Raw genomic sequence first — 21,336 nt, 5'->3', positions numbered from 1 at the left:
TTTATTACGTTTTCATTATTTATAACTAACTAACAGGTTTTTTCTAGACGCTTTTGGATGAAATTCATTCTACATTTTTCTTTAAAAATAACATAAGTTTAGATGCAATAAAGTTCGACCTGCACAATTTGAATTGAGAAGTGTCACCAAATATAATTTATTTGATTAAATTAGAAAATTTATATCAACATTATTACGTTCTCATTCTATATAGCCGATTAAAAGGTTTTTATAGAGGCTTTTGGTCGAATTTCATTATCCATTTCGATAACGTAAGTTTAGAGGCTGTAAATTCGACTTCCCCAATTTTGAATTCAAAAGTGGCACCAAATATAATTTATTTGATTATATTAGAAATTGTTTATCAACTTTATTACGTTTTCATTATGTATAACTAACTAACAGTTTTTTCTTGACGCTCTTGGATGAAATTCATTCTATATTTCTCTTTAAAAATAACATAAGTTTAGATGCAATAAAGTTCGACTTACACAATTTGAATTGAGAAGTCTCACCAAATATAATTCATTTGATTAAATTAGAAAATTTATATCAACATTATTATGTTCTCATTCTATATAGGTAATAAAAAGGTTTTTATAGACGCTTTTGGTCGAATTTCATTATCCATTTCGATAACGTAAGTTTAGAGGCTATAAATTCGACTTCCCCAATTTTAAATTCAAAATTGGCACCAAATATAATTTATTTGATTATATTAGCAACTTTTTATCAACTTTATTACGTTTTCATTATTTATAACTAACTAACAGTTTTTTCTAGACGCTTTTGGATGAAATTCATTCTATATTTGTCTTTAAAAATAACATAAGTTTAGATGCAGTAAAGTTCGACTTTCCCAATTTGAATTGAGAAGTGTCACCATATATAATTCATTTGATTAAATTAGAAAATTTATATCAACATTATTACATTCTCATCCTATATAGCCAATTAAAAGGTTTTTATATACGCTTTTGGTCGAATTTCATTATACATTTCGATAACGTAAGTTTATAGACTATAAATTTGACTTCCCCAATTTTGAATTCAAAAGTGGCACAAAATATAATTTATTTGATTATATTAGATTTTGTTTATCAACTTTATTACGTTTTCATTATTTATAACTAACTAACAGTTTTTTCTAGACGCTCTTGGATGAAATTCATTCTATATTTCTCTTTAAAAATAACATAAGTTTAGATGCAATAAAGTTCGACTTGCCCAATTTGAATTGAGAAGTGTCACCAAATATAATTCATTCGATTAAATTAGAAAATTTATATCAACATTATTACGTTCTCATTATATATAGGAAACTAAAGGTTTTTATAGACGCTTTTGGTCGAATTTCATTATACATTTCGATAACGTAAGTTTATAGACTATAAATTTGACTTCCCCAATTTTGAATTCAAAAGTGGCACAAAATATAATTTATTTGATTATATTAGATTTTGTTTATCAACTTTATTACGTTTTCATTATTTATAACTAACTAACAGTTTTTTCTAGACGCTCTTGGATGAAATTCATTCTATATTTCTCTTTAAAAATAACATAAGTTTAGATGCAATAAAGTTCGACTTGCCCAATTTGAATTGAGAAGTGTCACCAAATATAATTCATTCGATTAAATTAGAAAATTTATATCAACATTATTACGTTCTCATTATATATAGGAAACTAAAGGTTTTTATAGACGCTTTTGGTCGAATTTCATTATCCATTTCGATAACGTAAGTTTAGAGGCTGTAAATTCGACTTCCCCAATTTTGAATTCAAAAGTGGCACCAAATATAATTTATTTGATTATATTAGCAACTTTTTATCAACTTTATTACGTTTTCATTATTTATAACTAACTAACAGTTTTTTCTAGACGCTTTTGGATGAAATTCATTATATATTTCTCTTTAAAAATAACATAAGTTTAGATGCAATAAAGTTCGACTTTCCCAATTTGAATTGAGAAGTGTCACCAAATATAATTCATTTGATTAAATTAGAAAATTTATATCAACATTATTACGTTCTCATTCTATATAGCCAATTAAAATGTTTTTATAGACGCTTTTGGTCGAATTTCATTATACATTTCGATAACGTAAGTTTAGAGGCTATAAATTCGACTTCCCCAATTTTGAATTCAAAAGTGGCACCAAATATAATTTATTTGATTATATTAGAAAATTTTTATCAGCTTTATTACATTTTCATTATTTATAACTAACTAACAGTTTTTTCTAGACGCTCTTGGATGAAATTTATTCTATATATCTCTTTAAAAATAACATAAGTTTAGATGCAATGAAGTTCGACTTGCCCAATTTGAATTGAGAAGTGTCACCAAATATAATTCATTTGATTAAATTAGAAAATTTATATCAACATTATTACGTTCTCATTCTATATAGCCGATTAAAAGGTTTTTATAGACGCTTTTGGTCGAATTTCATTATCCATTTCGATAACGTAAGTTTAGAGGCTATAAATTCGACTTCCCAAATTTTGAATTCAAAAGTGGCACCAAATATAATTTATTTGATTATATTAGCAACTTTTTATCAACTTTATTACGTTTTCATTATTTATAACTAACTAACAGGTTTTTTCTAGACGCTTTTGGATGAAATTCATTCTACATTTTTCTTTAAAAATAACATAAGTTTAGATGCAATAAAGTTCGACCTGCACAATTTGAATTGAGAAGTGTCACCAAATATAATTTATTTGATTAAATTAGAAAATTTATATCAACATTATTACGTTCTCATTCTATATAGCCGATTAAAAGGTTTTTATAGAGGCTTTTGGTCGAATTTCATTATCCATTTCGATAACGTAAGTTTAGAGGCTGTAAATTCGACTTCCCCAATTTTGAATTCAAAAGTGGCACCAAATATAATTTATTTGATTATATTAGAAATTGTTTATCAACTTTATTACGTTTTCATTATGTATAACTAACTAACAGTTTTTTCTTGACGCTCTTGGATGAAATTCATTCTATATTTCTCTTTAAAAATAACATAAGTTTAGATGCAATAAAGTTCGACTTACACAATTTGAATTGAGAAGTCTCACCAAATATAATTCATTTGATTAAATTAGAAAATTTATATCAACATTATTATGTTCTCATTCTATATAGGTAATAAAAAGGTTTTTATAGACGCTTTTGGTCGAATTTCATTATCCATTTCGATAACATAAGTTTAGAGGCTATAAATTCGACTTCCCCAATTTTAAATTCAAAATTGGCACCAAATATAATTTATTTGATTATATTAGCAACTTTTTATCAACTTTATTACGTTTTCATTATTTATAACTAACTAACAGTTTTTTCTAGACGCTTTTGGATGAAATTCATTCTATATTTGTCTTTAAAAATAACATAAGTTTAGATGCAGTAAAGTTCGACTTTCCCAATTTGAATTGAGAAGTGTCACCATATATAATTCATTTGATTAAATTAGAAAATTTATATCAACATTATTACATTCTCATCCTATATAGCCAATTAAAAGGTTTTTATATACGCTTTTGGTCGAATTTCATTATACATTTCGATAACGTAAGTTTATAGACTATAAATTTGACTTCCCCAATTTTGAATTCAAAAGTGGCACAAAATATAATTTATTTGATTATATTAGATTTTGTTTATCAACTTTATTACGTTTTCATTATTTATAACTAACTAACAGTTTTTTCTAGACGCTCTTGGATGAAATTCATTCTATATTTCTCTTTAAAAATAACATAAGTTTAGATGCAATAAAGTTCGACTTGCCCAATTTGAATTGAGAAGTGTCACCAAATATAATTCATTCGATTAAATTAGAAAATTTATATCAACATTATTACGTTCTCATTATATATAGGAAACTAAAGGTTTTTATAGACGCTTTTGGTCGAATTTCATTATACATTTCGATAACGTAAGTTTATAGACTATAAATTTGACTTCCCCAATTTTGAATTCAAAAGTGGCACAAAATATAATTTATTTGATTATATTAGATTTTGTTTATCAACTTTATTACGTTTTCATTATTTATAACTAACTAACAGTTTTTTCTAGACGCTCTTGGATGAAATTCATTCTATATTTCTCTTTAAAAATAACATAAGTTTAGATGCAATAAAGTTCGACTTGCCCAATTTGAATTGAGAAGTGTCACCAAATATAATTCATTCGATTAAATTAGAAAATTTATATCAACATTATTACGTTCTCATTATATATAGGAAACTAAAGGTTTTTATAGACGCTTTTGGTCGAATTTCATTATCCATTTCGATAACGTAAGTTTAGAGGCTGTAAATTCGACTTCCCCAATTTTGAATTCAAAAGTGGCACCAAATATAATTTATTTGATTATATTAGCAACTTTTTATCAACTTTATTACGTTTTCATTATTTATAACTAACTAACAGTTTTTTCTAGACGCTTTTGGATGAAATTCATTATATATTTCTCTTTAAAAATAACATAAGTTTAGATTCAATAAAGTTCGACTTTCCCAATTTGAATTGAGAAGTGTCACCAAATATAATTCATTTGATTAAATTAGAAAATTTATATCAACATTATTACGTTCTCATTCTATATAGCCAATTAAAATGTTTTTATAGACGCTTTTGGTCGAATTTCATTATACATTTCGATAACGTAAGTTTAGAGGCTATAAATTCGACTTCCCCAATTTTGAATTCAAAAGTGGCACCAAATATAATTTATTTGATTATATTAGAAAATTTTTATCAGCTTTATTACATTTTCATTATTTATAACTAACTAACAGTTTTTTCTAGACGCTCTTGGATGAAATTTATTCTATATATCTCTTTAAAAATAACATAAGTTTAGATGCAATGAAGTTCGACTTGCCCAATTTGAATTGAGAAGTGTCACCAAATATAATTCATTTGATTAAATTAGAAAATTTATATCAACATTATTACGTTCTCATTCTATATAGCCGATTAAAAGGTTTTTATAGATGCTTTTGGTCGAATTTCATTATCCATTTCGATAACGTAAGTTTAGAGGCTATAAATTCGACTTCCCAAATTTTGAATTCAAAAGTGGCACCAAATATAATTTATTTGATTATATTAGCAACTTTTTATCAACTTTATTACGTTTTCATTATTTATAACTAACTAACAGTTTTTTCTAGACGCTCTTGGATGAAATTCATTCTATATTTTTCTTTAAAAATAACATAAGTTTAGATGCAATAAAGTTCGACTTGCACAATTTGAATTGAGAAGTGTCACCAAATATAATTCATTTGATTAAATTAGAAAATTTATATCAACATTATTACGTTCTCATTCTATATAGCCGATTAAAAGGTTTTTATAGACGCTTTTGGTCGAATTTCATTATCCATTTCGATAACGTAAGTTTAGAGGCTATAAATTCGACTTCCCCAATTTTGAATTCAAAAGTGGCACCAAATATAATTTATTTGATTATATTAGAAAATTTTTATCAGCTTTATTACATTTTCATTATTTATAACTAACTAACAGTTTTTTCTAGACGCTCTTGGATGAAATTTATTCTATATATCTCTTTAAAAATAACATAAGTTTAGATGCAATGAAGTTCGACTTGCCCAATTTGAATTGAGAAGTGTCACCAAATATAATTCATTTGATTAAATTAGAAAATTTATATCAACATTATTACGTTCTCATTCTATATAGCCGATTAAAAGGTTTTTATAGATGCTTTTGGTCGAATTTCATTATCCATTTCGATAACGTAAGTTTAGAGGCTATAAATTCGACTTCCCAAATTTTGAATTCAAAAGTGGCACCAAATATAATTTATTTGATTATATTAGCAACTTTTTATCAACTTTATTACGTTTTCATTATTTATAACTAACTAACAGTTTTTTCTAGACGCTCTTGGATGAAATTCATTCTATATTTTTCTTTAAAAATAACATAAGTTTAGATGCAATAAAGTTCGACTTGCACAATTTGAATTGAGAAGTGTCACCAAATATAATTCATTTGATTAAATTAGAAAATTTATATCAACATTATTACGTTCTCATTCTATATAGCCGATTAAAAGGTTTTTATAGACGCTTTTGGTCGAATTTCATTATCCATTTCGATAACGTAAGTTTAGAGGCTATAAATTCGACTTCCCCAATTTTGAATTCAAAAGTGGCACCAAATATAATTTATTTGATTATATTAGAAAATTTTTATCAGCTTTATTACATTTTCATTATTTATAACTAACTAACAGTTTTTTCTAGACGCTCTTGGATGAAATTTATTCTATATATCTCTTTAAAAATAACATAAGTTTAGATGCAATGAAGTTCGACTTGCCCAATTTGAATTGAGAAGTGTCACCAAATATAATTCATTTGATTAAATTAGAAAATTTATATCAACATTATTACGTTCTCATTCTATATAGCCGATTAAAAGGTTTTTATAGATGCTTTTGGTCGAATTTCATTATCCATTTCGATAACGTAAGTTTAGAGGCTATAAATTCGACTTCCCAAATTTTGAATTCAAAAGTGGCACCAAATATAATTTATTTGATTATATTAGCAACTTTTTATCAACTTTATTACGTTTTCATTATTTATAACTAACTAACAGTTTTTTCTAGACGCTCTTGGATGAAATTCATTCTATATTTTTCTTTAAAAATAACATAAGTTTAGATGCAATAAAGTTCGACTTGCACAATTTGAATTGAGAAGTGTCACCAAATATAATTCATTTGATTAAATTAGAAAATTTATATCAACATTATTACGTTCTCATTCTATATAGCCGATTAAAAGGTTTTTATAGACGCTTTTGGTCGAATTTCATTATCCATTTCGATAACGTAAGTTTAGAGGCTATAAATTCGACTTCCCAAATTTTGAATTCAAAAGTGGCACCAAATATAATTTATTTGATTATATTAGCAACTTTTTATCAACTTTATTACGTTTTCATTATTTATAACTAACTAACAGGTTTTTTCTAGACGCTTTTGGATGAAATTCATTCTACATTTTTCTTTAAAAATAACATAAGTTTAGATGCAATAAAGTTCGACCTGCACAATTTGAATTGAGAAGTGTCACCAAATATAATTTATTTGATTAAATTAGAAAATTTATATCAACATTATTACGTTCTCATTCTATATAGCCGATTAAAAGGTTTTTATAGAGGCTTTTGGTCGAATTTCATTATCCATTTCGATAACGTAAGTTTAGAGGCTGTAAATTCGACTTCCCCAATTTTGAATTCAAAAGTGGCACCAAATATAATTTATTTGATTATATTAGCAACTTTTTATCAACTTTATTACGTTTTCATTATTTATAACTAACTAACGGTTTTTTCTAGACGCTTTTGGATGAAATTCATTCTACATTTTTCTTTAAAAATAACATAAGTTTAGATGCAATAAAGTTCGACCTGCACAATTTGAATTGAGAAGTGTCACCAAATATAATTCATTTGATTAAATTAGAAAATTTACATCAACATTATTACGTTCTCATTCTATATAGCCGATTAAAAGGTTTTTATAGACGCTTTTGGTCGAATTTCATTATCCATTTCCATAACGTAAGTTTAGAGGCTATAAATTCGACTTCCCCAATTTTGAATTCAAAATTGGCACCAAATATAATTTATTTGATTATATTAGCAACTTTTTATCAACTTTATTACGTTTTCATTATTTATAACTAACTAACAGTTTTTTCTAGACGCTTTTGGATGAAATTCATTCTATATTTGTCGTTAAAAATAACATAAGTTTAGATGCAGTAAAGTTCGACTTTCCCAATTTGAATTGAGAAGTGTCACCAAATGTAATTCATTCGATTAAATTAGAAAATTTATATCAACATTATTACATTCTCATCCTATATAGCCAATTAAAAAGTTTTTATATACGCTTTTGGTCGAATTTCATTATACATTTCGATAACGTAAGTTTATAGACTATAAATTCGACTTCCCCAATTTTGAATTCAAAAGTGGCATAAAATATAATTTATTTGATTATATTAGAAATTGTTTATCAACTTTATTACGTTTTCATTATTTATCACTAACTAACAGTTTTTTCTAGACGCTCTTGGATGAAATTCATTCTATATTTCTCTTTTAAAATAACATAAGTTTAGATGCAATAAAGTTCGACTTGCCCAATTTGAATTGGGAAGTGTCACCAAATATAATTCATTTGATTAAATTAGAAAATTTGTATCCACATTATTACGTTCTCATTCTATATAGGCAATTAAAAGGTTTTTATAGACGCTTTTGGTCGAATTTCATTATCCATTTCGATAACGTAAGTTTAGAGGCTGTAAATTCGACTTCCCTAATTTTGAATTCAAAAGTGGCAACAAATATAATTTATTTGATTATATTAGCAACTTTTTATCAACTTTATTACGTTTTCATTATTTATAACTAACTAACAGTTTTTTCTAGACGCTTTTGGATGAAATTCATTCTATATTTGTCTTTAAAAATAACATAAGTTTAGATGCAGTAAAGTTCGACTTTCCCAATTTGAATTGAGAAGTGTCACCATATATAATTCATTCGATTAAATTAGAAAATTTATATCAACATTATTACATTCTCATCCTATATAGCCAATTAAAAGGTTTTTATATACGCTTTTGGTCGAATTTCATTATACATTTCGATAACGTAAGTTTATAGGCTATAAATTCGACTTCCCCAATTTTGAATTCAAAAGTGGCACAAAATATAATTTATTTGATTATATTAGAAATTGTTTATCAACTTTATTACGTTTTCATTATTTATAACTAACTAACAGTTTTTTCTAGACGCTCTTGGATGAAATTCATTCTATATTTCTCTTTTAAAATAACATAAGTTTAGATGCAATAAAGTTCGACTTGCCCAATTTGAATTGAGAAGTGTCACCAAATATAATTCATTTGATTAAATTAGAAAATTTGTATCAACATTATTACGTTCTCATTCTATATAGGCAATTAAAAGGTTTTTATAGACGCTTTTGGTCGAATTTCATTATCCATTTCGATAACGTAAGTTTAGAGGCTGTAAATTCGACTTCCCCAATTTTGAATTCAAAAGTGGCACCAAATATAATTTATTTGATTATATTAGCAACTTTTTATCAACTTTATTACGTTTTCATTATTTATAACTAACTAACAGTTTTTTCTAGACGCTTTTGGATGAAATTCATTATATATTTCTCTTTAAAAACAACATAAGTTTAGATGCAATAAAGTTCGACTTTCCCAATTTGAATTGAGAAGTGTCACCAAATATAATTCATTTGATTAAATTAGAAAATTTATATCAACATTATTACGTTCTCATTCTATATAGCCAATTAAAATGTTTTTATAGACGCTTTTGATCGAATTTCATTATACATTTCGATAACGTAAGTTTAGAGGCTATAAATTCGACTTCCCCAATTTAGAATTCAAAAGTGGCACCAAATATAATTTATTTGATTATATTAGAAAAATTTTATCAGCTTTATTACGTTTTCATTATTTATAACTAAGTAACAGTTTTTTCTAGACGCTCTTGGATGAAATTCATTCTATATATCTCTTTAAAAATAACATAAGTTTAGATGCAATAAAGTTCGACTTGCCCAATTTGAATTGAGAAGTGTCACCAAATATAATTCATTTGATTAAATTAGAAAATTTATATCAACATTATTACGTTCTCATTCTATATAGCCGATTAAAAGGTTTTTATAGATGCTTTTGGTCGAATTTCATTATCCATTTCGATAACGTAAGTTTAGAGGCTATAAATTCGACTTCCCAAATTTTGAATTCAAAAGTGGCACCAAATATAATTTATTTGATTATATTAGCAACTTTTTATCAACTTTATTACGTTTTCATTATTTATAACTAACTAACAGTTTTTTCTGGACGCTCTTGGATGAAATTCATTCTATATTTTTCTTTAAAAATAACATAAGTATAGATGCAATAAAGTTCGACTTGCACAATTTGAATTGAGAAGTGTCACCAAATATAATTCATTTGATTAAATTAGAAAATTTATATCAACATTATTACGTTCTCATTCTATATAGCCGATTAAAAGGTTTTTATAGACGCTTTTGGTCGAATTTCATTATCCATTTCGATAACGTAAGTTTAGAGGCTATAAATTCGACTTCCCAAATTTTGAATTCAAAAGTGGCACCAAATATAATTTATTTGATTATATTAGCAACTTTTTATCAACTTTATTACGTTTTCATTATTTATAACTAACTAACAGGTTTTTTCTAGACGCTTTTGGATGAAATTCATTCTACATTTTTCTTTAAAAATAACATAAGTTTAGATGCAATAAAGTTCGACCTGCACAATTTGAATTGAGAAGTGTCACCAAATATAATTTATTTGATTAAATTAGAAAATTTATATCAACATTATTACGTTCTCATTCTATATAGCCGATTAAAAGGTTTTTATAGAGGCTTTTGGTCGAATTTCATTATCCATTTCGATAACGTAAGTTTAGAGGCTGTAAATTCGACTTCCCCAATTTTGAATTCAAAAGTGGCACCAAATATAATTTATTTGATTATATTAGCAACTTTTTATCAACTTTATTACGTTTTCATTATTTATAACTAACTAACGGTTTTTTCTAGACGCTTTTGGATGAAATTCATTCTACATTTTTCTTTAAAAATAACATAAGTTTAGATGCAATAAAGTTCGACCTGCACAATTTGAATGGAGAAGTGTCACCAAATATAATTCATTTGATTAAATTAGAAAATTTACATCAACATTATTACGTTCTCATTCTATATAGCCGATTAAAAGGTTTTTATAGACGCTTTTGGTCGAATTTCATTATCCATTTCGATAACGTAAGTTTAGAGGCTATAAATTCGACTTCCCCAATTTTGAATTCAAAATTGGCACCAAATATAATTTATTTGATTATATTAGCAACTTTTTATCAACTTTATTACGTTTTCATTATTTATAACTAACTAACAGTTTTTTCTAGACGCTTTTGGATGAAATTCATTCTATATTTGTCTTTAAAAATAACATAAGTTTAGATGCAGTAAAGTTCGACTTTCCCAATTTGAATTGAGAAGTGTCACCATATGTAATTCATTCGATTAAATTAGAAAATTTATATCAACATTATTACATTCTCATCCTATATAGCCAATTAAAAAGTTTTTATATACGCTTTTGGTCGAATTTCATTATACATTTCGATAACGTAAGTTTATAGACTATAAATTCGACTTCCCCAATTTTGAATTCAAAAGTGGCATAAAATATAATTTATTTGATTATATTAGAAATTGTTTATCAACTTTATTACGTTTTCATTATTTATAACTAACTAACAGTTTTTTCTAGACGCTCTTGGATGAAATTCATTCTATATTTCACTTTTAAAATAACATAAGTTTAGATGCAATAAAGTTCGACTTGCCCAATTTGAATTGAGAAGTGTCACCAAATATAATTCATTTGATTAAATTAGAAAATTTGTATCCACATTATTACGTTCTCATTCTATATAGGCAATTAAAAGGTTTTTATAGACGCTTTTGGTCGAATTTCATTATCCATTTCGATAACGTAAGTTTAGAGGCTGTAAATTCGACTTCCCTAATTTTGAATTCAAAAGTGGCAGCAAATATAATTTATTTGATTATATTAGCAACTTTTTATCAACTTTATTACGTTTTCATTATTTCTAACTAACTAACAGTTTTTTCTAGACGCTTTTGGATGAAATTCATTCTATATTTGTCTTTAAAAATAACATAAGTTTAGATGCAGTAAAGTTCGACTTTCCCAATTTGAATTGAGAAGTGTCACCATATATAATTCATTCGATTAAATTAGAAAATTTATATCAACATTATTACATTCTCATCCTATATAGCCAATTAAAAGGTTTTTATATACGCTTTTGGTCGAATTTCATTATACATTTCGATAACGTAAGTTTATAGGCTATAAATTCGACTTCCCCAATTTTGAATTCAAAAGTGGCACAAAATATAATTTATTTGATTATATTAGAAATTGTTTATCAACTTTATTACGTTTTCATTATTTATAACTAACTAACAGTTTTTTCTAGACGCTCTTGGATGAAATTCATTCTATATTTCTCTTTTAAAATAACATAAGTTTAGATGCAATAAAGTTCGACTTGCCCAATTTGAATTGAGAAGTGTCACCAAATATAATTCATTTGATTAAATTAGAAAATTTGTATCAACATTATTACGTTCTCATTCTATATAGGCAATTGAAAGGTTTTTATAGACGCTTTTGGTCGAATTTCATTATCCATTTCGATAACGTAAGTTTAGAGGCTGTAAATTCGACTTCCCCAATTTTGAATTCAAAAGTGGCACCAAATATAATTTATTTGATTATATTAGCAACTTTTTATCAACTTTATTACGTTTTCATTATTTATAACTAACTAACAGTTTTTTCTAGACGCTTTTGGATGAAATTCATTATATATTTCTCTTTAAAAACAACATAAGTTTAGATGCAATAAAGTTCGACTTTCCCAATTTGAATTGAGAAGTGTCACCAAATATAATTCATTTGATTAAATTAGAAAATTTATATCAACATTATTACGTTCTCATTCTATATAGCCAATTAAAATGTTTTTATAGACGCTTTTGGTCGAATTTCATTATACATTTCGATAACGTAAGTTTAGAGGCTATAAATTCGACTTCCCCAATTTGAAATTCAAAAGTGGCACCAAATATAATTTATTTGATTATATTAGAAAAATTTTATCAGCTTTATTACGTTTTCATTATTTATAACTAACTAACAGTTTTTTCTAGACGCTCTTGGATGAAATTCATTCTATATATCTCTTTAAAAATAACATAAGTTTAGATGCAATAAAGTTCGACTTGCCCAATTTGAATTGAGAAGTGTCACCAAATATAATTCATTTGATTAAATTAGAAAATTTATATCAACATTATTACGTTCTCATTCTATATAGCCGATTAAAAGGTTTTTATAGATGCTTTTGGTCGAATTTCATTATCCATTTCGATAACGTAAGTTTAGAGGCTATAAATTCGACTTCCCAAATTTTGAATTCAAAAGTGGCACCAAATATAATTTATTTGATTATATTAGCAACTTTTTATCAACTTTATTACGTTTTCATTATTTATAACTAACTAACAGTTTTTTCTGGACGCTCTTGGATGAAATTCATTCTATATTTTTCTTTAAAAATAACATAAGTTTAGATGCAATAAAGTTCGACTTGCACAATTTGAATTGAGAAGTGTCACCAAATATAATTCATTTGATTAAATTAGAAAATTTATATCAACATTATTACGTTCTCATTCTATATAGCCGATTAAAAGGTTTTTATAGACGCTTTTGGTCGAATTTCATTATCCATTTCGATAACGTAAGTTTAGAGGCTATAAATTTGACTTCCCAAATTTTGAATTCAAAAGTGGCACCAAATATAATTTATTTGATTATATTAGCAACTTTTTATCAACTTTATTACATTTTCATTATTTATAACTAACTAACACGTTTTTTCTAGACGCTTTTGGATGAAATTCATTCTATATTTGTCTTTAAAAAAACATAAGTTTAGATGCAATAAAGTTCGACTTTCCCAATTTGAATTGAGAAGTGTCACCATATATAATTCATTCGATTAAATTAGAAAATTTATATCAACATTATTACATTCTCATCCTATATAGCCAATTAAAAGGTTTTTATATACGCTTTTGGTCGAATTTCATTATACATTTCGATAACGTAAGTTTATAGGCTATAAATTCGACTTCCCCAATTTTGAATTCAAAAGTGGCACAAAATATAATTTATTTGATTATATTAGAAATTGTTTATCAACTTTATTACGTTTTCATTATTTATAACTAACTAACAGTTTTTTCTAGACGCTCTTGGATGAAATTCATTCTATATTTCTCTTTTAAAATAACATAAGTTTAGATGCAATAAAGTTCGACTTGCCCAATTTGAATTGAGAAGTGTCACCAAATATAATTCATTTGATTAAATTAGAAAATTTTAATCAACATTATTACGTTCTCATTCTATATAGGCAATTAAAAGGTTTTTATAGACGCTTTTGGTCGAATTTCATTATCCATTTCGATAACGTAAGTTTAGAGGCTGTAAATTCGACTTCCCAAATTTTGAATTCAAAAGTGGCACCAAATATAATTTATTTGATTATATTAGCAACTTTTTATCAACTTTATTACGTTTTCATTATTTATAACTAACTAACAGTTTTTTCTGGACGCTCTTGGATGAAATTCATTCTATATTTTTCTTTAAAAATAACATAAGTATAGATGCAATAAAGTTCGACTTGCACAATTTGAATTGAGAAGTGTCACCAAATATAATTCATTTGATTAAATTAGAAAATTTATATCAACATTATTACGTTCTCATTCTATATAGCCGATTAAAAGGTTTTTATAGACGCTTTTGGTCGAATTTCATTATCCATTTCGATAACGTAAGTTTAGAGGCTATAAATTCGACTTCCCAAATTTTGAATTCAAAAGTGGCACCAAATATAATTTATTTGATTATATTAGCAACTTTTTATCAACTTTATTACGTTTTCATTATTTATAACTAACTAACAGGTTTTTTCTAGACGCTTTTGGATGAAATTCATTCTACATTTTTCTTTAAAAATAACATAAGTTTAGATGCAATAAAGTTCGACCTGCACAATTTGAATTGAGAAGTGTCACCAAATATAATTTATTTGATTAAATTAGAAAATTTATATCAACATTATTACGTTCTCATTCTATATAGCCGATTAAAAGGTTTTTATAGAGGCTTTTGGTCGAATTTCATTATCCATTTCGATAACGTAAGTTTAGAGGCTGTAAATTCGACTTCCCCAATTTTGAATTCAAAAGTGGCACCAAATATAATTTATTTGATTATATTAGCAACTTTTTATCAACTTTATTACGTTTTCATTATTTATAACTAACTAACGGTTTTTTCTAGACGCTTTTGGATGAAATTCATTCTACATTTTTCTTTAAAAATAACATAAGTTTAGATGCAATAAAGTTCGACCTGCACAATTTGAATGGAGAAGTGTCACCAAATATAATTCATTTGATTAAATTAGAAAATTTACATCAACATTATTACGTTCTCATTCTATATAGCCGATTAAAAGGTTTTTATAGACGCTTTTGGTCGAATTTCATTATCCATTTCGATAACGTAAGTTTAGAGGCTATAAATTCGACTTCCCAAATTTTGAATTCAAAATTGGCACCAAATATAATTTATTTGATTATATTAGCAACTTTTTATCAACTTTATTACGTTTTCATTATTTATAACTAACTAACAGTTTTTTCTAGACGCTTTTGGATGAAATTCATTCTATATTTGTCTTTAAAAATAACATAAGTTTAGATGCAGTAAAGTTCGACTTTCCCAATTTGAATTGAGAAGTGTCACCATATGTAATTCATTCGATTAAATTAGAAAATTTATATCAACATTATTACATTCTCATCCTATATAGCCAATTAAAAAGTTTTTATATACGCTTTTGGTCGAATTTCATTATACATTTCGATAACGTAAGTTTATAGACTATAAATTCGACTTCCCCAATTTTGAATTCAAAAGTGGCATAAAATATAATTTATTTGATTATATTAGAAATTGTTTATCAACTTTATTACGTTTTCATTATTTATAACTAACTAACAGTTTTTTCTAGACGCTCTTGGATGAAATTCATTCTATATTTCACTTTTAAAATAACATAAGTTTAGATGCAATAAAGTTCGACTTGCCCAATTTGAATTGAGAAGTGTCACCAAATATAATTCATTTGATTAAATTAGAAAATTTGTATCCACATTATTACGTTCTCATTCTATATAGGCAATTAAAAGGTTTTTATAGACGCTTTTGGTCGAATTTCATTATCCATTTCGATAACGTAAGTTTAGAGGCTGTAAATTCGACTTCCCTAATTTTGAATTCAAAAGTGGCACCAAATATAATTTATTTGATTATATTAGCAACTTTTTATCAACTTTATTACGTTTTCATTATTTCTAACTAACTAACAGTTTTTTCTAGACGCTTTTGGATGAAATTCATTCTATATTTGTCTTTAAAAATAACATAAGTTTAGATGCAGTAAAGTTCGACTTTCCCAATTTGAATTGAGAAGTGTCACCATATATAATTCATTCGATTAAATTAGAAAATTTATATCAACATTATTACATTCTCATCCTATATAGCCAATTAAAAGGTTTTTATATACGCTTTTGGTCGAATTTCATTATACATTTCGATAACGTAAGTTTATAGGCTATAAATTCGACTTCCCCAATTTTGAATTCAAAAGTGGCACAAAATATAATTTATTTGATTATATTAGAAATTGTTTATCAACTTTATTACGTTTTCATTATTTATAACTAACTAACAGTTTTTTCTAGACGCTCTTGGATGAAATTCATTCTATATTTCTCTTTTAAAATAACATAAGTTTAGATGCAATAAAGTTCGACTTGCCCAATTTGAATTGAGAAGTGTCACCAAATATAATTCATTTGATTAAATTAGAAAATTTGTATCAACATTATTACGTTCTCATTCTATATAGGCAATTGAAAGGTTTTTATAGACGCTTTTGGTCGAATTTCATTATCCATTTCGATAACGTAAGTTTAGAGGCTGTAAATTCGACTTCCCCAATTTTGAATTCAAAAGTGGCACCAAATATAATTTATTTGATTATATTAGCAACTTTTTATCAACTTTATTACGTTTTCATTATTTATAACTAACTAACAGTTTTTTCTAGACGCTTTTGGATGAAATTCATTATATATTTCTCTTTAAAAACAACATAAGTTTAGATGCAATAAAGTTCGACTTTCCCAATTTGAATTGAGAAGTGTCACCAAATATAATTCATTTGATTAAATTAGAAAATTTATATCAACATTATTACGTTCTCATTCTATATAGCCAATTAAAAAGTTTTTATAGACGCTTTTGGTCGAATTTCATTATACATTTCGATAACGTAAGTTTAGAGGCTATAAATTCGACTTCCCCAATTTGAAATTCAAAAGTGGCACCAAATATAATTTATTTGATTATATTAGAAAAACTTTATCAGCTTTATTACGTTTTCATTATTTATAACTAACTAACAGTTTTTTCTAGACGCTCTTGGATGAAATTCATTCTATATTTCTCTTTAAAAATAACATAAGTTTAGATGCAATAAAGTTCGACTTGCCCAATTTGAATTGAGAAGTGTCACCAAATATAATTCATTTGATTAAATTAGAAAATTTATATCAACATTATTACGTTCTCATTCTATATAGCCGATTAAAAGGTTTTTATAGATGCTTTTGGTCGAATTTCATTATCCATTTCGATAACGTAAGTTTAGAGGCTATAAATTCGACTTCCCAAATTTTGAATTCAAAAGTGGCACCAAATATAATTTATTTGATTATATTAGCAACTTTTTATCAACTTTATTACGTTTTCATTATTTATAACTAACTAACAGTTTTTTCTGGACGCTCTTGGATGAAATTCATTCTATATTTTTCTTTAAAAATAACATAAGTTTAGATGCAATAAAGTTCGACTTGCACAATTTGAATTGAGAAGTGTCACCAAATATAATTCATTTGATTAAATTAGAAAATTTATATCAACATTATTACGTTCTCATTCTATATAGCCGATTAAAAGGTTTTTATAGACGCTTTTGGTCGAATTTCATTATCCATTTCGATAACGTAAGTTTAGAGGCTATAAATTTGACTTCCCAAATTTTGAATTCAAAAGTGGCACCAAATATAATTTATTTGATTATATTAGCAACTTTTTATCAACTTTATTACATTTTCATTATTTATAACTAACTAACACGTTTTTTCTAGACGCTTTTGGATGAAATTCATTCTATATTTGTCTTTAAAAAAACATAAGTTTAGATGCAATAAAGTTCGACTTTCCCAATTTGAATTGAGAAGTGTCACCATATATAATTCATTCGATTAAATTAGAAAATTTATATCAACATTATTACATTCTCATCCTATATAGCCAATTAAAAGGTTTTTATATACGCTTTTGGTCGAATTTCATTATACATTTCGATAACGTAAGTTTATAGGCTATAAATTCGACTTCCCCAATTTTGAATTCAAAAGTGGCACAAAATATAATTTATTTGATTATATTAGAAATTGTTTATCAACTTTATTACGTTTTCATTATTTATAACTAACTAACAGTTTTTTCTAGACGCTCTTGGATGAAATTCATTCTATATTTCTCTTTTAAAATAACATAAGTTTAGATGCAATAAAGTTCGACTTGCCCAATTTGAATTGAGAAGTGTCACCAAATATAATTCATTTGATTAAATTAGAAAATTTTAATCAACATTATTACGTTCTCATTCTATATAGGCAATTAAAAGGTTTTTATAGACGCTTTTGGTCGAATTTCATTATCCATTTCGATAACGTAAGTTTAGAGGCTGTAAATTCGACTTCCCAAATTTTGAATTCAAAAGTGGCACCAAATATAATTTATTTGATTATATTAGCAACTTTTTATCAACTTTATTACGTTTTCATTATTTATAACTAACTAACAGTTTTTTCTGGACGCTCTTGGATGAAATTCATTCTATATTTTTCTTTAAAAATAACATAAGTATAGATGCAATAAAGTTCGACTTGCACAAAATGAATTGAGAAGTGTCACCAAATATAATTCATTTGATTAAATTAGAAAATTTATATCAACATTATTACGTTCTCATTCTATATAGCCGATTAAAAGGTTTTTATAGACGCTTTTGGTCGAATTTCATTATCCATTTCGATAACGTAAGTTTAGAGGCTATAAATTCGACTTCCCAAATTTTGAATTCAAAAGTGGCACCAAATATAATTTATTTGATTATATTAGCAACTTTTTATCAACTTTATTACGTTTTCATTATTTATAACTAACTAACAGGTTTTTTCTAGACGCTTTTGGATGAAATTCATTCTACATTTTTCTTTAAAAATAACATAAGTTTAGATGCAATAAAGTTCGACCTGCACAATTTGAATTGAGAAGTGTCACCAAATATAATTTATTTGATTAAATTAGAAAATTTATATCAACATTATTACGTTCTCATTCTATATAGCCGATTAAAAGGTTTTTATAGAGGCTTTTGGTCGAATTTCATTATCCATTTCGATAACGTAAGTTTAGAGGCTGTAAATTCGACTTCCCCAATTTTGAATTCAAAAGTGGCACCAAATATAATTTATTTGATTATATTAGCAACTTTTTATCAACTTTATTACGTTTTCATTATTTATAACTAACTAACGGTTTTTTCTAGACGCTTTTGGATGAAATTCATTCTACATTTTTCTTTAAAAATAACATAAGTTTAGATGCAATAAAGTTCGACCTGCACAATTTGAATGGAGAAGTGTCACCAAATATAATTCATTTGATTAAATTAGAAAATTTACATCAACATTATTACGTTCTCATTCTATATAGCCGATTAAAAGGTTTTTATAGACGCTTTTGGTCGAATTTCATTATCCATTTCGATAACGTAAGTTTAGAGGCTATAAATTCGACTTCCCCAATTTTGAATTCAAAATTGGCACCAAATATAATTTATTTGATTATATTAGCAACTTTTTATCAACTTTATTACGTTTTCATTATTTATAACTAACTAACAGTTTTTTCTAGACGCTTTTGGATGAAATTCATTCTATATTTGTCTTTAAAAATAACATAAGTTTAGATGCAGTAAAGTTCGACTTTCCCAATTTGAATTGAGAAGTGTCACCATATGTAATTCATTCGATTAAATTAGAAAATTTATATCAACATTATTACATTCTCATCCTATATAGCCAATTAAAAAGTTTTTATATACGCTTTTGGTCGAATTTCATTATACATTTCGATAACGTAAGTTTATAGACTATAAATTCAACTTCCCAAATTTTGAATTCAAAAGTGGCATAAAATATAATTTATTTGATTATATTAGCAACTTTTTATCAACTTTATTACGTTTTCATTATTTATAACTAACTAACAGTTTTTTCTGGACGCTCTTGGATGAAATTCATTCTATATTTCACTTTTAAAATAACATAAGTTTAGATGCAATAAAGTTCGACTTGCCCAATTTGAATTGAGAAGTGTCACCAAATATAATTCATTTGATTAAATTAGAAAATTTGTATCCACATTATTACGTTCTCATTCTATATAGGCAATTAAAAGGTTTTTATAGACGCTTTTGGTCGAATTTCATTATCCATTTCGATAACGTAAGTTTAGAGGCTGTAAATTCGACTTCCCAAATTTTGAATTCAAAAGTGGCACCAAATATAATTTATTTGATTATATTAGCAACTTTTTATCAACTTTATTACGTTTTCATTATTTATAACTAACTAACAGGTTTTTTCTAGACGCTTTTGGATGAAATTCATTCTACATTTTTCTTTAAAAATAACATAAGTTTAGATGCAATAAAGTTCGACCTGCACAATTTGAATTGAGAAGTGTCACCAAATATAATTTATTTGATTAAATTAGAAAATTTATATCAACATTATTACGTTCTCATTCTATATAGCCGATTAAAAGGTTTTTATAGAGGCTTTTGGTCGAATTTCATTATCCATTTCGATAACGTAAGTTTATAGGCTATAAATTCGACTTCCCCAATTTTGAATTCAAAAGTGGCACAAAATATAATTTATTTGATTATATTAGAAACTTTTTATCAACTTTATTACGTTTTCATTATTTATAACTAACTAACAGTTTTTTCTAGACGCTCTTGGATGAAATTCATTCTATATATCTCTTTTAAAATAACATAAGTTTAGATGCAATAAAGTTCGACTTGCCCAATTTGAATTGAGAAGTGTCACCAAATATAATTCATTTGATTAAATTAGAAAATTTGTATCAACATTATTACGTTCTCATTCTATATAGGCAATTGAAAGGTTTTTATAGACGCTTTTGGTCGAATTTCATTATCCATTTCGATAACGTAAGTTTAGAGGCTGTAAATTCGACTTCCCCAATTTTGAATTCAAAAGTGGCACCAAATATAATTTATTTGATTATATTAGCAAC

Source organism: Lactuca serriola, chromosome 5 (genome assembly GCF_051521515.1).
Source record: "Lactuca serriola cultivar US96UC23 chromosome 5, Lser_US96UC23_V15, whole genome shotgun sequence".
Taxonomy (NCBI): Eukaryota; Viridiplantae; Streptophyta; class Magnoliopsida; order Asterales; family Asteraceae; genus Lactuca; species Lactuca serriola.
The sequence above is the reverse complement of the archived record's forward strand: the minus strand, read 5'-3'. Positions refer to the sequence as shown.